Here is a 19,229-nt window from a genome sequence, read left to right on the forward strand (position 1 = left end):
TTCCCACATCAGACAGTCCCGTCACTCTGTAGGCTCTCCCACACCAGACAGTCCCCTCACTCTGTACGCTCTCCCACACCAGACAGTCCCCTCACTCTGTACGCTCTCCCACACCAGATAGTCCCCTCACTCTGTACGCTCTCCCACACCAGACAGTCCCGTCACTCTGTAGGCTCTCCCACACCAGACAGTCCCCTCACTCTGTACGCTCTCCCACACCAGACAGTCCCCTCACTCTGTACGCTCTCCCACACCAGACAGTCCCCTCACTCTGTACGCTCTCCCACAACAGATAATCCCCTCACTCTGTAGGCTCTCCCACACCAGACAGTCCCCTCACTCTGTAGGCTCTCCCACACCAGACAGTCCCCTCACTCTGTAGGCTGTCCCACACCAGACAGTCCCCTCACTCTGTAGGCTCTCCTACTCCAGATAGTCCCCTCACTCTGTAGGCTCTCCCACACCAGACAGTCCCCTCACTCTGTAGGCTCTGCCACACCAGACAGTCCCTTCACTCTGTAGGCTCTCCCACACCAGACAGTCCCTTCACTCTGTACGCTCTCCCACATCAGAGAGTGCTCACTTTCTAGGATCTCCCACATCAGACAGTCCCCTCACTCTGTAGGCTCTCCCACGCCAGACAGTCCCTTCACTCTGTAGGCTCTGCCACACCAGACAGTCCCTTCACTCTGTAGGCTCTCCCACACCAGACAGTCCCTTCACTCTGTAGGCTCCCCCACACCAGACAGTCCCCTCACTCTCTAGGCTCCCCCACACCAGACAGTCCCCTCACTCTGTAGGCTCCCCCACACCAGACAGTCTCCTCACTCTGTAGGATCCCCCACACCAGACAGTCCCCTCACTCTGTAGGATCCCCCACACCAGACAGTCCCCTCACTCTGTAGGATCCCCCACGCCATGCAGTCCCCTCACTCTGTAGGCTCCCCCACGCCAGACAGTCCCCTCACTCTGTAGGATCCCCCACGCCAGACAGTCCCCTCACTCTGTAGGATCCCCCACACCAGACAGTCCCCTCACTCTGTAGGATCCCCCACACCAGACAGTCCCCTCACTCTGTAGGATCCCCCACACCAGGCAGTCCCCTCACTCTGTAGGATCCCCTACGCCATACAGTCCCCTCACTTTGTAGGATCCCCCATGCCATGCAGTCCCCTCACTCTGTAGGATCCCCCACGCCATACAGTCCCCTCACTCTGTAGGCTACCCCATGCCAGACAGTCCCCTCACTCTGTAGGATCCCCCATGCCATACAGTCCCCTCACTCTGTAGGCTCCCCCACGCCAGACAATCCCCTCACTCTGTAGGATCCCCCACGCCATACAGTCCCCTCACTCTGTAGGCTCCCCCACGCCAGACAGTCCCCTCACTCTGTAGGATCCCCCACGCCAGACAGTCCCCTCACTCTGTAGGCTCCCCCACGCCATGCAGTCCCCTCACTCTGTAGGCTGTCCCACACCAGACAGTCCCCTCACTCTGTAGGATCCCCCACGCCATACAGTCCCCTCACTCTGTAGGCTCCCCCACGCCAGACAGTCCCCTCACTCTGTAGGATCCCCCACGCCAGACAGTCCCCTCACTCTGTAGGCTCCCCCACGCCATGCAGTCCCCTCACTCTGTAGGATCCCCCACGCCAGACAGTCCCCTCACTCTGTAGGATCCCCCACGCCAGACAGTCCCCTCACTCTGTAGGATCCCCCACGCCATGCAGTCCCCTCACTCTGTGTGCTTTCCAAACTTTACAATCCCACACAAGTCATGTTTTCAGGACACTTGGCAATTGTGTAGTTATGTGCCCCGGTGTGCAGGTCCCGGCGGCGGCGAACCGAGGGGCCCCAGGAGCAGTGTAGTGCATAATAGCCCCGCAGACCCCCGGCGCCCACACTTAATCAGCGCCTCCCCGCAACCGTGGGGTCTGCGGGCTATTGTTATGCCACTGGGTGCAAGGGTGTAGCGCCAGGTAAGTGGTCCAGCATATGATGAACAAAAGAATAACCAGCGCTGGCTTGTTTCTCAAATAATTCAGAAATGACAGTTTCTTAAAAATATAAAGATTTAATAAAAATAAAACACATATATTAAAATGAACACATGCATATAAAACAGTATGTGGAATGAACACACTCAAATATTATTTAGATGATAGAATATAGTAACCCTTATGGACACTTTCGGACTCCTATATCAAGGATAATATATAGCTGGAAGGGATGTCTCTAATGTAAGCAGCGATATATTTCCAGGTTGCCGGTTCCAGATGCATGATGAAATTGTGAATGAGTATTTCTGGTAGCTTGTCCGGTTAACCTGGGTGCAGTTAAAATGATTGCTGCAGGCAGAGGCAGAACTCTGGAAGGCAATGGAGTCATCTGCCGCCGGGCTCCTGCTCCCAAGTGGGCACCTCTCCTCCTCCTGGAAGTTTAAATCAGTTAATTAAAAGCCAACGACATTGCTTCTGTGGCTGAGTTCTGACATATATATGTGTTATCTATCTATCTTTCTGAACAGAAATATATATTTTATAAAAGGTTATATAGGGTTGTGTGTATGTGTGTGGGGGGGGGGGGGGGGACCAATATATATCTTGCCTCCGGGAAACTGGAGCGAACTTAAGCCACTGGCTGCAGGTCCAATCATTGAGCTGTAAATGATGACCAGGTAGAGAATAGTCGCGTATCCAGTGCTTGGTAAATAAAGATTTGTAATCCCCAGGAGTCTTCACAGTGTCGGGGTACTGCAGTTCTGAGATACTATATTCTATCATCTAAATAATATTTGAGTGTGTTCATTCCACATACTGGTTCATATGTATGTGTTCATTTTAATATATGTATTTTATTTTGAGGAAATCTTTATATTTTTAAGAAACCGTCATTTCTGAATTATTCGAGAAACAAGCCAGCGCTGGTTATTCTTTTGTTCATCTGGTATATTTTTGGGGACCGACTACCCCCCTTACTAGCTGCTTGTTAGCAAGCTCACCATAATACTACATATTCTCAAGTGGTCTGGCTACACCTGCACGGCAGCAGGGAGGGCACTGTCCACCACTCCTCGCAATTGTGCTGTGTATCACCAACTGTTACATTTTCAACATCCACAGGTGACCTGGAAAACATGACCTGTGTGGGGTCTTAAGGACTGAATTTGAGCACCTGTGATGGTCTTTAATGTAATGACATGTAGGAATGTTGTCTTGCCACTAGATGTCACTGCTCCTCCACATCAGACAGCAAGGAACATCAACTGCAAATACAGGCTGCAGTCAGCAGGAGGTGCTACAGAGGGTCTCGGGCTATTTCATTGTTACCAGTGTGCACAACAGAGAGAGGGGTTGGCTTTGTTGACCTGTTGACCTTATGAGTAAGACAAATTATGCTCAGTGATATAATAATTTACTTTTGCTGAGTAATATGAGAATTCCAACCTTCACGCTAAGCCAAAAGTGGGTCCCGGCAGCTGGTCAGTTCAGTGGTGCAATCTGAGTGCTAGGAATAGTTCTGTAATAATAGTCTGTGACAGGCATTTACACTGTAGGAAATGTTCCTACAGACGGTTACAGGAGAGTCCTGAGGGTACTATGAGGACTATATGGTGAGCCTAAGGGCCAGATGTACCAAGTTTCAAAAAGTGGAGAGTAATAAACTTCAAGCTGCTACTAACTGTCATTTTTCAACCCCAGCCTGTAACGTAACAGGAGCTGATTGGCTGCTTGTTTATCACGCTCCATTGTATCACTTTTTGAAGCTTGATACATCTGACCCTCAATGTGAATTAAAACAAAAAAAGTTTTTAAACAGTATAATGTAAGATGAGGATTGGCATACAGATGGCGCGCAGGTCATTCAGCCGGGGGCTGACGATTCCAGCCGTCGCCAGGCGGTCACGCGCCCAATGCGACGGAGCTCCCTGCCGCCATCGCCGGTCCCCACATAACTCACAATGAATTAATTAATAAAGGTGTATTTATTATAATACTGGCTGTATCACAGTAATAAAGATTACTTCTGTTCTAATGTGTATAAACTAGGTGATTCATCGCGCCCTACAGGCGCTCTTCACACCGTCATAAGGGGCTCCGCCCCCTTAACCTGTAAACATCTTTATTGCATGAAATATGGTTTAAGAAACGTACTTGACGTATTAAAATGTCAATGACGTGGGAATTACTTTCCAAATGTGGAATGTGATTTGTTATCAGAAGGCCACCAAATCTCATAGCACATACTGTATGTCTCTAGTAATGAGATGTATGCGATGATTGGTGTCCTAAAAGAAAAGCTGAACTTGTTGTTATGTAATTCATCCATGGGGCGGAATGTATGCGCTAACGTCAAAAAATTTGGTCATATTACCATTTCGGCGGTCTGCTGGATTTTCGAGGTGCATTAACCCTTTGAGCGCCAACGTTGCTGTGAGAGATCAACTTCGCTGTGAGAGATCAACGTCGCTGTGAGAGATCAACGTCGCTGTGAGAGATCCTCGAAATACGCCCATCTCACAGCGACTCTTCTGTTTTCAGACGGTTTAAGTGTTCAGCAACGGAAACCGGAGATTGCTATGTGGCGGAACGCATCAGTAACTGCCACGCAAAACTTTCTGGAGCTTGCACGCTTTAGGCAACACCTATAGATGGTGTTTTGTAAAGAAGCTTATGGACTTTTTACTGCAGAATCCTCCCACCGCCCCGGTACGTCATCCGAAGGGTGACTGACTGTCAAACCTTTCTGTGACCATGTAAGGTTTGTGTACAACTCCGAATTAGTCCCTTAGGGCCTTATTCTAGTTCACTCTTTCTGACAAAATCCTTCTTAGATGGACAAAACCATGTGCACTGCAGGTGGGGCAGATGTAACTTGTGCAGAGAGAATTAGGGTACTTGTGTATTTTGGCGGCGCCCGTCGTGGTCATCGTGTGCCTTAACTTTAAGGCACAGGACGCGACGCGATGGACGCGATTTCTCCATAGGCTTCAATGTTAAAATATTTTTAACATTGAACCCGATGGAGAAATCGGGTCCATCGCGTCGCGTCGTGTGCCTTAAAGTTAAGGCACACGACGCGACCGACGCGACCGACACGATTTCTCCATAGGCTTCAATGTTAAAATATTTTTAACATTGAAATACTGTCGGTCGCGTCGGACTTGTGCCATTATAATGGCACAAGATCAAATGTAGTTGATAAAGTCCATCTAACATAGAAAACAATGGGAAATGGGCCAATATGGCCCAATTCTCATTGTATATGGCCCCGTCATGTCCAAATATAAATGCCCCCCATTGTCAGCGGCACCCCAGTATTGACGCCAACCCGAAGCGTGGCGAGCGGCGGCGGTACGCGTCCTACGACCTTTTCATACCCCTACTATCCACGTCGGCGTGGAGTTGAGAATAGAATAGTGTGGCGAGCGCAGCGAGCCCCGCGAGGGGACGCGGATACCTTCTCAGGTATCCGCGTCCCCACGCGGGCTTCACAGGTGTCCGCGTCCCCTCCCGGGGCTCGCTGCGCTCGCCACGCTTCGGGCTCGGTGGCTCGCTGCGCTCGCCACACTATTCTATTCTCAACTCCACGCCGACGTGGATAGTAGGGGTATGAAAAGGTCGGAGGACGCGCACCGCCGCCCCTCGCGGGCTCGCTGCGCTCGCCACGCTTCGGGTTGATGTCAATACTGGGGTGCCGCTCACAATGGGGGGGCAGTTATATTTGGACATGACGGGGACATATACAATGAAAAATGGGCCATATTGGCCCATTTCCCATTTTATTCCATGTAAAATGGACTTTATCAAGTCCATCTTATCTTGTGCCATTATAATGGCACAAGACCGACGCGACCGACACGATTTCAATGTTAAAATATTTTAACATTGAAGCCTATGGAGAAATCGCGTCCATCGCGTCGGTCGCGTCGTGTGCCATGTTAATGCACACGATGCGACGCGATGGACCCGATTTTTCACACACGATGGACGCGATCCTCATCGTGGGCGCCGCCAAAATACACAAGTACCAGAATTAGATTTGGTGGGGTTTTACTTCAAAGTGAGATCTATATTGCAGGGTAAAAATAAAGCAGCCAGTATTTACCCTGCACATAAACAAAATAACTCACCCAAATCTAATTCTCTCACATTTTACATCTGCCCCCCTGCAGTGCACATGGTTTTGTCCATCTACTGTAAGAAGGATTTTGTCGGAAAGAGTGAACTAGAATAAGGCCCTTAGAGTGGTTCTGAGTCAAGACTTTGTATAAAAGCCAAAAGCTCTTACCTCTGAAACTAGGGAATTAGGCGGGAGGGGGGGGGGTCTCGCTGCCAAGTGGGCAGTTGTGGTTCTCCAGTACTATCATGGAAGAGTGCATTTTGTGTTTGCCTTCTCTTGTTCTCCTCTGGGGAGCAAATACATTTATAGTATTTCTGTGCAGGGTAAATACTGGCTGCTTTTGAATGCAGCCCACAGATGTTAGACAGCTTTATTTTTCCACTGCAATTTAGATTTCAGTTTGAACACATGCCACCCAAATCTTAAGCTGGGTACACACTAGTAGATATACAGATGTAGCCCCTGTCATCTTTGGCCTGGGCTTGCCAGAGCCTCCCCTCTGAACTGGGACGCTCGTGCATCTCACGCGCATGCGTGTCCCAATCCTCCGTCGTGGGGCAGCGGCATCCTGCCCGTCTCCGCTTCAGTGACGAGGGGGACCGGCGTCGGGGATCCAGGGGAAGCCAGCGGCTGGCGGGGCTGGTAAAAGTATCGCCAGCCCCTGCAAAGTTTAGCCCGGCTCCATCTGTAGCTGCAGTTTAATTGATCTGCAGATATAGCAATGGACGGATTGGGGCAGCGTGTTCTCCATACACACTGTCTGATCCGTCAAGACTGATGATGTTGTTACTCACCAGCGGCTCCAGGCTGGAGGCTGTACACACAGCACGATGCGCCGATATATCATTAGATATAAACAACGCTGTTCACAGATATATCGATGGTTCACAATGCCCAATGGTGTATCGATATGTGTCCGATAATGCAGCTTATTTGCCAAGCTGCCGAGTTCGTATTTCCCAATGGTGAAGTAATTTGTATTAGACTGCCAAGTTTACCGGCCTCCAAACATGGCCGACCTGGCAGATCCGGGCAATGTGTAAAAGTAAGTATCAAGTCAAAATCTGGAGGTGTAAAAAAACTTTGGATGGCAGGTGCTAAATAAGATTTACAAAGCTGCCTGGAAGTTCAACCCTATAGCCCTCAGGAGAAACTTGCAACTGGAAGGAATAGTGCACAAGATTGAGCTAAAATCGGGTTCTGCCAAGAGAAAAAAAAGTGTTGTCGGTTGTCCTATTGGATGATGATTTTTCCTCCCATGATCCATTAAAATTAAAAATTAAAATATTTTTTTTTAAAGTTATTTGTTCTTTTTATGTAAATTCTCGTGTTTTAATTATGTGTCTCTATAACTGAAATATCTGGCTAGTACTTCACGTACACATAAATGTGGTGAGGGAGAGCTCAGCAAGGTAAACCTTATGGTAGATGTTGCATACCTTCCTCACATAAGTAATAAATGACTCATCAAGGGTTCTTTAAAGTCTAGATGCGTACCGGTACTCACAAATTGTTGCATGACTCCTATAAAGGTATCTTTAACGATGAATTTCTTCAAAGGAGATTTTATTCACATACATTAAAAAGCATATACACATACATTAAAATGCACTCCATTTACGACAGTTGACGTAAATGGAGTGCATTCTATGGAGGGACATGTTACCAGTGGAGTACCCCAGGGATCTGTACTTGGACCAGTGCTCTTTAATATCTTTGTTAGTGACATTGCAAATGGTATTGAAGGGAAAGTATGCCTTTTTCCAGATGATACAAAGATATGCAACAGAGTAGACACACCAGGAGGGGTAAATCAAATGACTGATGATCTAAGTAAACTTGAGAATTGGTCAAGAGAATGGCAACTACAGTTTAATGCTAAAAAATGCAAAATTATGCACTTGGGACTCAAAAACCCAAAGGCTCAATATAGTATCAAGGGTACTATAATGGAAACTACTGAGGAGGAAAGAGATCTAGGAGTCACTATTTCAAGTGACTTAAAGGCAGGGAGGCAATGTAACAAAGCAATGAGGAAGGCTAGTCAGATGCTTGGTTGCATAGGGAGAGGAATCAGTAGCAGAAAAAAAGACGTAATAATGCCACTTTATAGGTCATTGGTACGACCTCATCTGGAATACTGTGTCCAGTTCTGGAGGCCATATCTTCAGAAGGATATAAATACATTGGAGAGTGTACAAAGAAGGGCAACTAAAATGGTTCATGGCCTACATCACAAAACTTACCTGGATAGACTAAAAGATCTTAACATGTATAGTTTGGAGCAGAGAAGGGAAAGGGGGGACATGATAGAAATCTTCAAATATATCAAGGGTTTTAACATAGTACAGGTGGGAAATTTTCTTCAAAGGAAAACAAGTAATAAAACACGAGGACATGCACTGAAACTGGAGGGAGGTTGGTTCAGGGGAAATGTTAGAAAGAATTACTTCACAGAAAGGGTAGTGGATAAGTGGAATAGCCTCCCATCAGAGGTGGTAGAGGCTAAGACAGTAGAACAATTTAAACATGCTTGGGATAGGCATATGAATGTCCTTAAAAAGAAATAAGGATTAAAAAGGGTTGAGTTTACCTGAAGGGTAAAAAAGGGGCAGACTAGATGGGCCAAATGGTTCTTATCTGCCGTCAAATTCTATGTTTCTATGTTTCTATGTTTCATATAGATTTATAAAATGTATAAAAAAAAAAGCAGTGAGGTGGGTTTCCGCATACTTGGAGGTAGTAAACACCCTCAGTATACAGGCCTCTTATACCTCCTCCTGCCAATGCGTTTCGGGATAATAAAATCTATTTTTCAAGGTATCTTATAAATCTAAGGAACCTATATAAAAGTGTCCTCCGGCTGTGGCATTATCTTACAAACTAGTGTAGTCCGAGGCTGGTTTTAAAAACATGGGGAACCTGTACTTCTTTTGTCTCCGGCATTTTTGGAATAGGGACTGGTCTTGTGTTTTCCACAAATTTCGTTAATGTAAATGGGATATTCGTACCCATTCTGATTCAATTTCAGCTCATTCGATCTTCGTAAATTTGCCTCTGCTATAAGGCAAGTACAATGTTCGATGGTCTGGCCGAACAGTGCGCACATTGGCTGATTTGAGCTTCAGCAAGTGGGCGTATCAATATGAAGCCCACCAGCCACAGTATTTCCATAGAGTCACAATAGCAGGCCGGTAAGGCATAGCTAGGCTGGTTAATGTTGTGCGGCAAAAGACGTGTTGGCTTTATTATTCTGGCTGCTACAGAGTCTCGTAACATCTGGTTTTCTTTTATGTTTTACAGTATTTTACTGTTGACCGGTTTCTATGCTTCACTACTATAAATGGGCATCTTTCTGATGTGTGAGACATCTGTTAACTAAAGTATTTACTAAAAAAAATGTTGGTCTTAGATAAATTTTTCTTTGTTTTCACCCTTTAAACAGAACAGTTATTATTCAGATTTGTGCTAGGGTTGTACAACCGCACGCTGGCCTGTTATTCTAACAGGTGCTTCTCTGATGTGGCCAATGGAACTGAGGACGGTGTAATGGTTAGCATTACTGCCCCACAGCACTGTGGCCCTTACTATGCTGAGTTTGTATATTCTCCCCCGTGCTTGCGTGGGTTTCCTCCGGGTACTCCGGTTTCCTCCGTGTACTCCGGTTTCCTCCCACAATCAAAAAATATACTGGTAGGCTAATTGGCTTCCAACAAAATTAACCCTAGAATGTCTGTGTGTGCGTGTACATGTGGTAGGGAATATAGATTGTAAGCTCCACTGGGGCAGGGACTGATGTGAATGTTGAAAAATATTATCTGTAAAGCGCTGCGGAATATGTGTGCGCTATATACATAACTAATAATAAATAAAATAAATAGTATGGGGGAAATTCAATTGGGCGTGAGGTTTAGCAAGGTAAAAAAACCTCTCGGACCTCACGCCCAGTTTTGGATTACCGCCGGTACAGTATGCACGTTCCAGATGCGCTCGGTATTTCCGACATACTTGACTATTCTCCCGGACGAACGGGACTGAATCGGCCACATTTTGTCATGTGTCCTATTACCATTATAAGAGATGGTCAAGCGATCAAATATACAAACACTTTCTGTATATGCCCCATAAGGCTACAAAGCGCATTTAGTGATCATTAAAACCTGGACATAAAAATACAATGAGCCATATAAATTAAAATAAAGTCATATCAAAATGCCCTGGGGTTAAAGCGAGTTTGAAGGCGTCCATGCAGGCACCGAATCCTGATCCGCTTTCTTACAAGCGCCTGTTCCCCTAATAGGCCCCGAAGCAGCTGGAGTCCCAGTCACGTGACACGCGTCCTTTGATTAGTGTCTTAATAATATACCATGTTTCATTCAAGAAGACGATCCCGCTTTATCCTGTTTTATGTCGGACGTCTGAGTGTCAGTGGCAGCAGATAAAAAGTGTACTTAATAATAGCTGTATTATCCCTTAGTACGCTCTGCCTAATTGCTGCCAGTTCTGCTGAAGATTGTGATTGCAGAACTGATGAATGGCTGTGCCCGATGCCTTCGGAGATGTTATTTCTCAACAGGTTGCTCACGGTTATACTGTAAATGTTGATCTTTAGCTGAAGTCTCCTGCGGGTATGCTCAATCTGGCACAGTGGTCGCCGATGTTCTCCTTCTGCAGATAATAACTTTAGCGGGGGTCCCCCGCATGCGGCATTTCCAGTCTGGTGCGGCTCTTACTGATAACGCATTCATCTCACAGCAGTACAGATGGTCACACTCTTACAGTACATCTCACCTGAACTTGAACCGGTATCCTGATGATAGGTTGACGTGGCTATGTCAACAGTCCATATTCACTAAGCCGACATGAGTTTTTCACAATTTTTTCATTATTTTGTGTATTATGATCCATGCGGACTATGACTGGGAACGGTAAAGCAAGGCGAGCGAAAAGCATCACTAACTGAGGGTCGGTGTCAACAGGTGTCGACACTGACAACAAAAACAGTGGAAACCTCATGTCGACATTTCCATGTGTTTACTTTTTCCCTGTCGACATTTTGCTAATGTGGAATTTTGATCTCTTTCATGTCACCCTTTTGTCAAAGTTATCCTTAAACGGGATGCCGTCATTTGGTCTACAGCATTATGGTCAACAGTCATTAGGTCGACAATGTGTCAATAGATCAGTAGTTCAACAGGTCGTTAGTTCGACAGGTCATTAGTTCGACAGTGTTTAGGTCTAGGTCGACAGTCAAAAGGTCGACATGGAGTTTTTCACTGTTTTTTTAGCCAACATGTGCCGACAGGCGGTATTTCATGCCCTACCATCCACTAGGGCGTGGTGGGAGAATAAAATAGTGTTCCTGATGCATAGTGAGCGCAGCTGTGTTCATGTCCACTGTGTTGACATTCAGGTAAAAAAAAAAAACAGTTAAAAACCCCATGTCGACCATTTGACTGCCGACCTAGACATTGTCAAACTAATGATCTGTCGAACTAATGACCTTTCGACCTATAACCATGTCGACCTTTTCCCATGTTGATCTAGACCCACATCGACCTTTTCCCATGTTGACATAATGGTGTCGACCTAATGACTGTCGACTATCATAGACACATCGAATTTGACGGCAGATAAGAACCATTTGGCCCATCTAGTCTGCCCCTTTTTTTACCCTTCAGGTAAACTCAACCCTTTTTAATCCTTATTTCTTTGTAAGGATATCAATATGCCTATCCCAAGCATGTTTACATTGCTCTACTGTCTTAGCCTCTACCACCTCTGATGGGAGGCTATTCACTTATCCACTATCATGCTGTAGACCAAATGATCCCAACCCCCTTGAACCTAAGTGTCTGCAATCAAGTCATAATTTCCGATCACAGACATGGGAAGCAATGACAGAACACAGATCAACCACCAGAACAGGCCCCAAATAAAATACAAAAGAGGGATTGAAAACAACAAGTTATCAAAAAATGAGGCACATTTATCGTGAGTCGCTGTCAAACAGCAGTTTGTTAAATGGGTTATCACGCCCACACAAAAGTGAGGTGAGGGGTGTAAAGTGCGCTGTATGGGAACACTTAATATGGTGGTGGTCAAACAATGGAGGCGCCAATCATTGTATATAGTATATAAACATGCTTTTAATAAAGTTTAAAACATGACATTTCATACGACATAAAAATCTGTAGGGGAATGGTAATAAAAAATATGAAAAAGATCATTTCTGGGTACCGTATATGGATGTGTTCGCTTTTAGATCCTTATTCAGATCTGATCGCAGTACAAATTTGTTCTCAAAATGGGAAAAACCATGTGCACTGCAGGTGGGGCAGATGTAACATGTGCAGAGAGAGTTAGATTTGTGTGAGTTATTTTGTTTCTGTGCAGGGTAAATACTGGCTGCTTTATTTTTATGATCCAATATAGATTTCCGTTTGAACACACCCCACCCAAATTGAACTTTCTCTGCACATGTTGCATCTGCCCCACCTGCAGTGCACATGGTTTTGCCCATTTTGAGAATCAGATCTGAATAGGAGCCTATAAGCAGACACATCCATATGCGGTACCGGGATGCAGTCAAAATCCCAAAGGTCAAAATCCTGACAGGGTCAAAATCCCGAATGGATCATAATACGTGCCCGAAGCATGGCGAGCTATGCGAGGGGCTGTGGTTCACTTCCAACTGTGTCCATGTCGACTGTGTTGACATTCGGGCCAAAAAACTGAAAAAAAAAACTATGTCGACCTCGCGACCTGTCGACAGAAACATCATATGTGAAGTAGAATTCACATCTTAGTAAATTTTCCCCCTAAAGCCCCGTACACACGGTGGCATATATCACCGAGCGATATATCGCTCGTGATGAGCGATATATCGCTCAGTGTCCCGTTTGCATCAGCGACCAGAGATGGTCGCTGATGAAAAAGAAACTGCCGGGGAGCCCGACAGTGGTAATCAGCTGGTCACAGGAGCGATCACTACGGGGAAGAAACCGGGAGCGTGCACCCGGCGATATATGGCCGGTGCACACTCCCATCGCGGGCAATATGGTGGCTCAGTGACCATATTGCCCGCGATATTAGGCATAATGGCCCAGTGTGTACACGGCTTAAGTGTTCCCATACAGTGCAGTTTACACCCCTTCCTCTAACCAAAATATCCCAGAAATATTCGTCTTGTAAAAGTCAAAAGTTGAATTTTAAGATCCAGAGGGCAAGGGGGAATAGGGGCAGCGCTGCATTGTAGGCCCCAAGCAAAGCAATGCACCATACTTGCCTATTCACGGGAACCAATCATTTGCCGTCTCTACACATTTTTCCATAGAGTGAATGGCTCTCAGCATTTTGATTGGTGGATTGTGCCAGTCATCCACACACCAATCAGCATGCTGACAGCTATTCCCTGTCTGGCTGCAGTCGGTGAGGCAGGTAGATAATGCTGCACTCTGATTGGTGGATTGCACCTGTATGAACTGAAAAAGGATCAGGGAGAGCCTCCCAAGCTAGGTGGTCCCAGTAACCAGATCAAAGACTTTTTCAGCATTGAATGCACTTGCATTCTATCCATTTGTGGAGAGAGGGATACTATCCAAATATTAGTAACAGAGTTTTGTCCCCAGAAGGTAAAATATGCTGGAAATGATGCAGGGTGATATAGGCCCACACCGTCGTATCCCTTACAACAGGGGGTTTTTGCGACGAGGGCCAGATTTGGTGAAGTGTAAATGTGTGGGGGCCGACCATTCAGCCTGACATTCTTTGAATCATTAATCACATCAGAATGGTCCCCCACTCTGCCTCCATTCACTCTATGTCCCCCAGCCTGCCCCCATTCACTGTATGTCCCCCAGTCTGCCCCTCCTTCACTGTATGTCTCCCATTCACTGTATGTTCCCCACTCTGCACCCATTCACTCTGTCCCCAGCCTGCCTTCCTTCTCTTAATGTCCAACAGCCCCTCCACTCACTGTATGTCCCCCAGCCCGACCCTCCTTCACTGTATGCCCCCCACTCTGCCCCATTGACTGTATGTCCCCCTGCCTGCCCCCTCCCTTCTCTGTATGTTTCCCAGCCCCTTGTGTGAGCCAGAGGAAGGAGAGGCAAAGCAGGCACTGCAACGATATGAGATGCTTGGGCTCCCGCTGCTGCCCTCCTCCGCTCTGCATGTTACGGGAGCAAACTTCCCCCTTGCTGCCCCCCTCCACAAACACTGCTGTCACTGTGATTGTGGAGTAGGGTGATATACAATTGCAGCAGCAGGGGTAGGGCACCAAACACATCTGACTGTGGCGGCCGGCACCTCCTCACTGCAGCAGACAGCAAGGTAAAGGTGCGCTCACCGGGGCCCACCTTTAGTGTCCTGTGCTGTGCTTCCCACATCTGATGCTCTGCCCGCTTCCAGCTGGAGGCTGCGTGCCACTTGAAATGACAACACGGGCCGCAATTGGCCCCCAGGCCTGACTTTGGACATGCCTGCCTTACAACTACAAACAGTCTAGTTACTTAACCAGTGGTGTTGGTGTATTAATAGCAGTACAGCTGTACTCACTGTTACATGTACACTGGTTCTCATGGAGCGGAGCTTCAGCAGAGTAGGTTGTCATACAGCTCACCAGTCAAGTGTACATGGGCACTGGTAGTGGTGAAGGAACACTTGAATTGTTGTAGATACTGTAGCATGAAATTGCAAGTCTCCCCTGAGGTAAGTGGACAAAGTGTCTTCTAGTGTGACTCTTTCCATAACAAGATGGCCCTTCACATGCTCAGTAGAGACCTTGACAGCCATCTTGGAATAGGGCATGAAGCTTCCCTGGAGAACAGGAGGACTGGAGACTGGCTATAATTTTAGTCACAATTTTAAAATGGGAATTTAAGAGGGAAACAGAGCAGTATGAGGAGGGAAACAGTGGTCTCTGTGCAAGTTTTAAGAGAATTGAAATATAAGGATAAAAAATATTAAAGAAAGTTATACAGAGATCTACAACACAAGAAGAATCGTATTACACTCCCATTCCAAACCATCCAGGCCTGGGGATTTTGGAGGCTTCAATTGCTTAAAAGCTTGATGGACTTCTTCCATTGTGGGATTGTTACAAAAATGTATTTATTCCAGAAACCAATATTGTCCTGCGAGAATACAGTAGCTCTTCATTGAAATCCCAGACGACGACAATAGACTCACCTGTTGAACTTTTACATGTTGCTCCACTTCCCCAAAGAAGACTGGACAATAGCCTACTCAGTTTGTTTTCATGGCTAAAGAAATCTAATTTCCCAGCTGCCAGAAATTCTATTATCCAAGATAAAATTTGTTCAAAACTGAGCCGCTAAATATCCAGCATTTTGCTCGCGTTTATATGTAATAACAAAGTAGGGTTGTCCAAATTACCTAGTGTGCTATTTATCGATGAATTTTTGCAGATTAACTCTTAATAATATATCATTGTAATTTATTACCAAAGGTGGCTTTTACCTAAATTACTCTCCACTCCAGTGGATATGCACTGGTACACTGGCAGTGACTTCCTATGAGCAGCTCTATCTGCTAGTCAATCACAGGACAGGCACCTGGGTGAAGGTGGTTTTTGCCCCCTGGGACTGCCAGCCCAAAACATGATTAACAGAGGAAGCTACTCCCCTCTCTTACCATCAATCTTCCCTGGCTCCTAGGGGCTGCAGCGGAGGCAGTCCCTAGTAGTTGGGGTTGTTAACATGCGCCAGTCTGCTGGTGTTTGCACACGTATGCTGTTCTTGGTGCCTTACAGAACTATTGTACATGTACAATGGCCCTCCATACTTCCCAACTGTCCTGATTTCAGCAAGACAGTCCCTCTTTTATGAGACTGTCCTGGAGTCCAACCCTACAGTGTCTCCTGGGTTGCCGGACGAGCCCCCAACATGAGGAAAACAGGGTGTGGCTCGCTGTAAGGCCATGCCCCCTTAGCTCTCTCTAATTTCTGGTGGGCACCTCACATGGGAATGTTAGTCCCAAATCCCACTTCACTCAAGTTGGGTGCAATGAACCTGGCAGGTGGCGAGACACTAGCAAGTGCATTGCAATCCAGGACCGGAAAGCAGAACGGAGGGAGTCCCCCTTCTCAAGAACTATAAGTAACATAATTATATTTTATATGTATAGAAATCCTCCAGCTCTGTGTTTTGAACAAAGTAAAAAAAAAAAAAACCTCAGTATTGCATTAGTATAAATCATTTTTGATAACAGCTCTATTGTGAAAAATGTGATTATGAATTTTTCCCAAAGTTGCTTGTAGAATATGCAACATTCTATTGACTAATTTGTGAATAAAATACTCTAATTTCGGGATAAAAGTAAATATCGTTATGGTACTTGTTTCCTAGCAAGACGCCCCCGATTTTGATCACAGTACATCTTATGCAATCGCATCGCATGCAATATAGCGGCATGCGATGCGATTTGATGCAAATTTTAATTGTACAAGCACCCTAATGGGTGCTTTCAATGTTAAATGCACCCCCATTGTCAACGCCACCCCCACTATCAATGCCAACCCAAAGAGTGGCGAGCGCAGCGAGCCTGCGAGGGTCGGCGGTACGCGTCCTCTGACCTTTTCATCCCCCCACTATCCACGTCGGCGTGGAGTTGATTTTAAATAGGGTGGCAAGCACAGTGAGCCACCGAGCCCGAAGCGTGGCGAGCACAGCGAGTCCCGCGAGGGGACACGGATTACTTTACATGTATTCTGTGTCCGCTCGCCATGCTTCGGGCTCGTATTTCGCGTCCTCTCATTGGGCTCGCTGTGCTCACCGTGCTTCAGGCTCGGTGGCTCGCTGCGCTCGCCACACTATCTAAAATCAACTCCACGCCAACGTGGATAGTGGGGTTATGAAAACGTCGGAGGACTCGTACCGCTGCGCTCGCCACGCTTCGGGTTGGCGTTGATAGTGGGGGTGTCGTTGACAATGGGGGTGCATTTAACATTGTAAGCACCCATCAGGGTGCTTGTACAATTAAAAATTGCATTGCATGCCATTTGATGGCATGCGATGCTATGCGATATTTCATTGTACAAGCACTCCTGTTAATTTAACGTGAATATCGAAATTGCATGCATCGCATACCACTAAATACGGTATGCGATGGGTGCCGTGCTAGGAAACAAGTACCATCATTATTCCTCCCCAAAGAACAGATATCTTCCCTCGGGACAGTGGCGTAACTAAAAATTTAGCGCTCCCCCCTGCCAGAAAATTTGTGGCGCCCCCCCCCCCCTTCTTTAGTAAAACATGACGATGGTGCAGACTGGTTACCTGGGCCACTGTGCGCCGCCATGTGTAATGCTGCAGCTCCCAAGGAGTGACGTGTGCCTATGCGGCGTAACCAGAGAGGACATCCCGTACACTGATATACTGTAGCCTCCGCTTCCAAGGACCAACCAGGGATACTAGCGGAAGTGTGTGCAGGTAATGACACCGGTTGCCCCCAGGTGCAGAGGAGGCGAGGAGTCTGGGGTACGCAGCTACAGTACATAGCCACCGCCGCCCACTACTACTGACAGCAAAGTGTATTCGTACTGGACAGCAGGCATTTTTCATTGCGCCCCGAGACCGCTGGCTCCCCCAAGCCACAGCTGGGGCTGCCACACCATAGTTATGCCCAGCCTTATTTTTATGTGCGAAGAGAGGAAAGAATCATTTTGATGGTGAGTAACCATGGAATGATTTTTCCTCTGTGCAGCGTACACATCCGCTCGCACTGTGTCACAGGGATTCAGTTGGCGGGGGGGGGGGGTTCTGCGGGGCAGAGTTTACCTGCCGCTAGGAGGTGAATCTATGCAGCCTAGCGAGCAGGTCTGAATTACAACCTTAGAGCATCTACGAATGATTCTGAGCTAGAAAGATCTTAGTCACCCATGATGGCTGAATGGGTGTTATAGGGTGGCATCAATGGGGCATTCACAAGTAAGAGAAGCATCCCATCGGCGTGTCTTGGGCGCAAGGAGACATGCAATCCATTCTGTTTCATATATGTTATGTATTATAGTAACAGAGACAGGAACATGCAGAGCCGGATCCAGGAAAAAAAAAGACAGGGCGCATGCCTTGGTGCCCCCCCCCAAGAATTCGCCACTGAGTACATGTATTTCTCTTATTTCCTACATGTTGGAGGATGACTATTTCCTTGTGCACACAACTGGTCGCCTTACAGCAGTCTTCCAGCGCTGGGCAGAGCCGGATTAACCACTTAACTGACAATTGTTTCCCCACAAAACCGCTCAGAAATTGTTGGTTTTTTATTGGCTGGGACATGGGGCTCGATCAGGGCCGGACTGTGCCAGGTCTCGGCCCTGGCATTTTGAGCACACAGGCCCACCTGTAACAGACAGGACCCTTGCACGATGAAGCCGCACATCAAAAAGTGGCGTGGCCTCATAAAAAGGAGGCGTGGCATCTCAAAAAGGAGGCATTACACATTATGGAACATACCGTAATGCCCATTACACATTGCCATACACTGTATTGCCCATTACATATTATGACACACACCATTATGTCCATTAGACATTATTATGGGCCATGGCAATTATTCCTGCTGGCTGGAGGCTGGGTGCAAATTTACCTTGTCTCAGCCACAGGCAGCAGAGATAAGTCAGAGGTGCACAGGGTAGGGGTAGCCCAAAAAAACCAGGACACTTACTCACACTGTGGCACAGAAAGAAGGCCAGGATGACTCCGGCCCCCTCAGCTCCCCCCCCCCCCCCCCCCCCCCCCCCCACGCTGGCTGCTCAAACTGGATGGCGGCACCAGCGGAAACGGCTCAGGTGCGGCCGCATCATAAAATCATATGCAAATGACTCAACGCGCAGAGACACTAAGTACAGCAATGCCCAGGAGGCAGTAGTCTCACCTCAGTGCTGCTGCTGCTGTAAGTTACCAGAACTGGCTGCACAAAATCGGCCCACAAGGCCATCAGCCCTTCTGGCATTTGCAGAAGTGCCAGATGGCCAGTCCGGCCCTGGGCTTGATCATTGCCTATCACCCCTATTGGTGTTAGTGACCATATTCAATGATGGGGAACTGAAGAACGAGTGAAGGTGTAATTGCCTCAGATCATCAA

The sequence above is a fragment of the Crinia signifera genome, chromosome 7, assembly GCF_055691185.1.
Source record: "Crinia signifera chromosome 7, ASM5569118v1, whole genome shotgun sequence".
Taxonomy (NCBI): Eukaryota; Metazoa; Chordata; class Amphibia; order Anura; family Myobatrachidae; genus Crinia; species Crinia signifera.